The sequence below is a fragment of the Callorhinus ursinus genome, unplaced genomic scaffold (genome assembly GCF_003265705.2).
Source record: "Callorhinus ursinus isolate GAN/ISIS: 27379988/994484 unplaced genomic scaffold, GSC_fseal_2.0 scaffold43, whole genome shotgun sequence".
Lineage (NCBI taxonomy): Eukaryota > Metazoa > Chordata > Mammalia > Carnivora > Otariidae > Callorhinus > Callorhinus ursinus.
The window spans coordinates 5129792-5135791 of NW_027397105.1; the positions used below are offsets into that span (position 1 = coordinate 5129792).

At 42.3% G+C, this 6000-nt stretch overlaps 1 pseudogene; it reads left to right on the forward strand.

Moving 5' to 3' along the window:
• The first annotated feature begins 4771 nt into the window (after positions 1 to 4771).
• LOC112817046 (V-type proton ATPase subunit G 1 pseudogene) lies at positions 4772 to 5113 on the forward strand (annotated as a pseudogene).
• The last annotated feature ends 887 nt before the right edge of the window (positions 5114 to 6000 follow it).

A 6000-nucleotide genomic window follows, 5' to 3' on the forward strand; every position in this document is an offset into this window, starting at 1 on the left:
TTTTATGCATTTAAAAAATCTTTTCACACATTTAATAGTAACATTCTCTGCTTATCTCATCTAGTTCCCTTTTTATAGTTCCTTCTTAGCAGCTGCCTTTTGATCTCACTGTGTTGTCTTTTGTTTTAACATTGTTGACAATACAAGACAAATGTCTAAAATTTATGCAGTAAATCCTTTAAAAGAATGTCCTCCTTTTACTTCATAAGTATTATACTATCCATCTGTGTTTAGGATCTTTTCATAGGTCCCCTATTATCTTGTTTCTATTTTTTCATCTTGGAACAATAAAGCTTCTATCTGTGTCTGGAATTTGCTCACCAAACTGGATGAGTAGGTCCTTCTGAAATCATCTCATTGAGGTCTTAAGCCTGAGGGTAGCCTGAGGACTTGAGAGAGACCTACAGCTGCAGATAAGTTCGGGTCAACTGCATGATGGGGCAGTGTCTTTTCTAGGTAAAGCCACTGAGTCGGGTACCTGGTTGGCAAATGGTCCCGTTCCCAGCCCACCACACCTGGTTGAGCCATTGTTCTGTGGGATGGTGGGGCATTTTCGGCAGTCTCCAGCCCGCTGTTTGGTGTAGTTGCCATGTCCTGGTGTATCATGTGGTTGTCCTTCAAATTCCCCATTGCTCTTTCTGCACTGTTACCCTCCACATCAAGAGGAGACTTCCCAACCCCATAATTGCCACCAGCTGTCTCATACCTGACACACAGAACTCCCTAGTGTTCATCAAATTTTCATTTGTGAAGTGTTAATCCACACATACACGGAACTCACATGTAACCCTTCATGTGTTAACGCTTCCCTATGCCTGGAACATATCAGTGCATCTTCTTTATTCTTCAATTTTATTTTATTTATTTTTTGTAAAGATTTTATTTATTTGAGAGAAAGAGCATGAGCCAGGAAAGGGGCAGAGAGAAAAGCAGGCTCCCCGCTGAGCAGGGAACCTGATGCAGAGCTCCATTCCAGGACCCTGAGATCATGACCTGAGCTGAAGGCAGACGCTACACCGACTGGGCCACCCAGGTGCCTTTATACTCCCATCTTCAACTCCTCCTTTAACACCCAGCCCACTGGTCCTCTTCTATGCCAAGCACTTTTGGATTTCTCCAGCTAGGGTTTTGTTTCCTATTGTGTCTTAGAAATATCTCTATGTCAGCAATTGGTAAGTTGTGTTTTAATTGCTTATTCTTTCATTTCCCCAGTTAGCATGAGTTCTATGTTGTCAAGGATGTGTTTAATATATCCTTATTATCCTGTCTACATCCTTGGAATCTAACAGACAGTTCAGTAAATGTTTGTAAACAAACTAATTGAGTCAGGAGGCATACACACTAACTCCCACCCCCAGGATTTTCAATCTTAAGGTACTTTCTTTATCTTTGGTTTGATAAAGAGCATGGTGGTGGCTCGGATGCTCAGTTTCGACTTCATGTGGTAACTGTAATTCTTGTATGCATGCTTTTCTGTACTGTGTATCTTGTCTGTGAGGGTCCCTCTGGTGTGTAAAACCACACAGAACAGCCACAACTCTGATCACACTGTCTCCCACTCCTCATGGGTACATGGGTGTTTGCAAACATCCCCTCCCATCCCCAACTCTGCAAAAAGCAAGCCCTGTTCTCTGTTAATTAGAAGAGGCCTTTAGCCTGAAAAAGAAGACAACACCCTTTCTCATGTGCTTGTTGCTATAAATCACATTATATAGCGAGATGCCTGTCTTTCTCTCCTGACAGAGATGGAGAATTGAATATGCCAAGCCCTCTATGCAAGGTACACTTTATTTTCAATATCTCAACCAAATGTCAAGAGACAGGAGAATTTCTTTCCTTTAAGAAAATCCTGTCTCATGGTTTCAGAGGAAAGATGGAGATGAGGCTGGGTACTAATTATATTCTAGTTTTTCCTAGAACTGAATTGTACACTCAGGAGCTATCCTGACTGCATTTATACTTTTAGATGCAGAAAGTGCCTCCAATAAATAAAAGAAGTCATTTTTTTTTCTGTGACATCTTCCTTCCTTCCTTCCTTTTCTTTCTTTCTTTCTTTCTTTCTTCTTTCTTTCTTTCTCACAGCTTTACTGAGCTATAATTGTTATATGACAAACTGCCCTTATTTAAAGTGTACCATTTGACAAATTTGGCATATGTATACACCTGTGAAACCAACAGCATGATCCAAATAATATGCACAGATATGTACAACCTTGTGGGTTTATATGCCTACAGGACCAAGGGTTCTATATCCCGAAGAGCTAATGAATTTTGTCAATTTTTTTGCCTGTTGCAGACTTGGTGGGATTTTTAAAAAACTTTTTGTCCCTTGACCCTTTCAGCTCTTTTGCTGTGCCTTGAGACTGATGCTGGTTAGCCTGTGGCCACTGGCATTGCATGTCTGTTGGGGGGAGGAACCTCAGCCACTGGGGTCCTGCCTACCTTCTCATAGGAACATAGTTCTCTGGGCAGCAGAACTCCTGGGGTCCTCTCTCTACATTCTACCATGATTCCAACCAAGTGAATGCAGGTCAGTATTTCCACCCCCTCTTCTCTCTCACTGCATCATGACCTTGGCACATGCAGATGATTGATTCTGCCTTCCTCTTAATTGCTCTTCCTTCATTCACTGGCCAGTGGTAACTGTAGGGGGTCGGGTTTCAGCTCGCATGCTAACAAGCTTCTAGAGGTGGTCTTGTTTTAATGTAAGCTTTCTCTTCTTCCAGTGAGCACTAAGGTGGTAAGCACTGAATGCTTGGAAAGCAAAGGAAAGGTATGGGAGTTTGAATGATAATTAGATCATCATACGGGCTTAATCTGAGGGCCGAATTGAAAGCATCCTAACTTAGACTAAGAGTGTGGCTCAGATTTCCTGCCTCACAAGGAATAATTCATTTCAGTTTTCCCACACAGAATACTAGAAGTTAAGTAAGAAGCACAGGGCCTCTAAATTACCTGTGATAATTTGACGAATAGGGCAGTCATTTCTCCATGGAAAAATTAAGGTGGTTTTACAACTAATTTTGAAATAAGCAACTCATCCATTGGGGCTTGGGAATCTTTTTTTTTTTTTTTTTTTTTTTTACCATGGGTAGACTCTTATAGGTGTGAAAATTATAATGTGGTTTACTGTGTTTTGTTTCTATGGCATATTCACTGCCAGGTCTGGCAAAGGCCAAAAGAGGTGAAAGGGTCTAACAAAGTTTGAGGAGAATTAGGTATATTTGAAGATGAGGGTGGTTGGAGAAAGAGAGAGAGAAAAAAGAGAGAAGAGGAGGAGGAAGAGAGAGAGGCAAGAAGAGAAGAGACAGGATAGCAGATTTTGGGATAGTAGATTATAGGAAGTAGAAAAGGATTGGGATAAAGATTCAGAAAAGACGTGGGAAAGCTCTGATTCTAGTTGACAAGGAAGATCAATGAAAACAGACATGGTTGTGTGTTTTTATTTCGATTATTGCATGATAAACGGTACGAAAGTTAGTGGTCTAAAACGACTTGTATTATACTTACAGATTCTATGGGTCCAGTCCCCCACGGGAATGGCTTGTCTTTGTTCCGAGATGTCTAGGGACTTAGCTGGGAAGACTCAATCGCTGAAGGCTGTAACCATCTGGAACTGTCTTCACTTACAAGTCCGGCAGTTGATGTTGGCTACAAACTAGGATCTCAGCTGGGAGACCTCCACTGGATTACCTGTGCGTACTTTACACACAGTGTGGACCTCCTCACAATATGGCAGCCTCACAACAGTCCGACTTCTTGTGTGGGACTCATGGTTTCCAGCACAAATGTTCCAGCAAACAAGGTAGTTGTGTTGATTTTGATAACACAGCTTTGGAGGACCCAGAACAGCTCTCCTGCTGTACTCTTTTGGCCAGAGCTGTCATGTATGAGTCAAAATTCAAGGGGAGGGGGAGCAGAACCCCACCTTTTGCTGCAAGAGGTGTCAAAGAATCTTTTAAACCATCACGATTTTGTTGTCTACCTCACCGACCACCTTGAAGGATTCCTCCAGGGCTCTTAACATGTATTTCTGCTTCCCTCCTGAGTGAATCTCAACATATTTTAATAATTCGGTCCTGAATAAGTAAATGAGGACACTCACATTACATAGCCTGAATCTTCCAGGTAAGGTAATGCTAAGATGTTGGGAGGAATTGAATTTTAAGATGACAAAGTATATAGAAAAATGGAATATGTTCAGCAAGAGAGAAATGAAAGGTCAAGGACAGTGTAAAACATATTCATTTTTTTCCCCATGATAATGTGAGCCCCGTAAAGATCAAGGCAGTCTGTCTCTTGCTCATCTTTGTCTAATCCCTCCCTAGTGCTTGACGTGGAGGCTCTATTCCATTCTATTTTCCGCCTTTCCTGAGCCTTCCTTGAGGTTCAAGAATTAATCAGATAGAATCTTATTCAGTTTTCCCCAAAGGGAATCTTGCAAAGCTGGTGGATGAACAGGTCCCTGTGAAGAGTTAGTACTCTTCTCATCTTGGGATTGGATTTACATATGATCAAATTGTTTTCCACTTTTACATATTTCCTGGAAGGAACACATGTTATGAAACTGTAAGTTCTCATTTGATTGTCCTATACCTAGATGGCGAACGCTAATGACCCATGGAGGTAATTTAGAGGCCCTTCCTTTCACAGATGTGCCAACCGAGGCCCAGAGAAGTGACGTCCTTTGCTCGGGGTTGCCCAGCTGTTAATGGTGCATCCAAGATTAGACCCCAGATCTTCTGACATCCAGGTCAGAGCATATATAGCCATGGCTATAGCCAGTCCATCCAGCAGTTTGCTGCATGCCATGAAGTGGGCCTCTGAGAAGGTGTCCACGGCCCACAAGCAAAAGAACCAGAGGCTGAAGCAGGCCAAAGAAGCAGCTCAGACTGAAATTGAACAATACTGCCTGCAAAGAGAAAAGGAGTTCAAGGCCATGGAAGATGTGGCTCTGGGATCCCCAGGCAGCTGCAGCATGGAAGTGGAGAAGGAGACCCACGAGAAGATGACCATCCTCCAGATCCTCTTCCAGCAGAACAGGGATGAAGTCCTGCAGCACCTCTTGGCCTTTGTCTTTGACACCTGGCCAGAAATGCATGAAAATGGATAAGGGAGGAAGGAGTGGTTCCATGCATGGATTGGCATTTTAAATGCCTTCATGGAGTATGATGCACCAAGCTTGAGTTTCATTCTTGGGAAAAGGCATTAAATTATTTCTGTATATTCACAGTAGGGTCTTTTTGCTTTTTGGAGAATAGCAAATCTAGCTTCTTCGTACAAACTTAGAGCTTACCCAGAGATTTTCTTTTACCTCGTGTTTCTTAGAAATGTAATGTGTAGGGTGCCTAGGTTGCTCAGTCGGTTCAGCGTCTGCCTTTGGCTCAGGTCATGATCCCGGGGTCCTGGGATCAAGCCCTGCATTGGGCTCCTTGCTCAGCCAGGACTCTGCTTCTCCCTCTGCCCCTCCCCGATGCTCATGCTCTCTCACAAATAAAATCTTTCAAAAAAAATTTAATGTGTAGATGTTGTCTGTTTTCCTATACCTTGTAGCTTAGGCAACATATATATCAATACTTTTTCTTTCTTAGATATAGTAAAAAAAAAAATTTTTTTTTAAAGTAAACAAGATGAAATATTTTTTTCCCCTATCACTTTCTTGAAGGTCAGGGGCTTTGTCTATGAAAAAGCAGTAACAGCTATTTGTAACTTGTGCGAAGCAAGAGCCAGCTTTCTTTTTTTTTCCTTTAAATTTTTTATTGTTATGTTAATCACCATACATTACATCATTAGTTTGTGATGTAGTGTTCCATGATTCATTGTTTGTGCATAACACCCAGGGCTCCACGCAGAATGTGCCCTCGTTAATACCCATCACCAGGCTGACCCATCCCCCCACTCCCCTCCCCTCTAGAACCCTCAGTTTGTTTTTCAAAGTCCATCGACTCTCATGGTTCGTCTCCCCCTCCGATTTCCCCCCTTCATTCTTCCCCTCCTTCT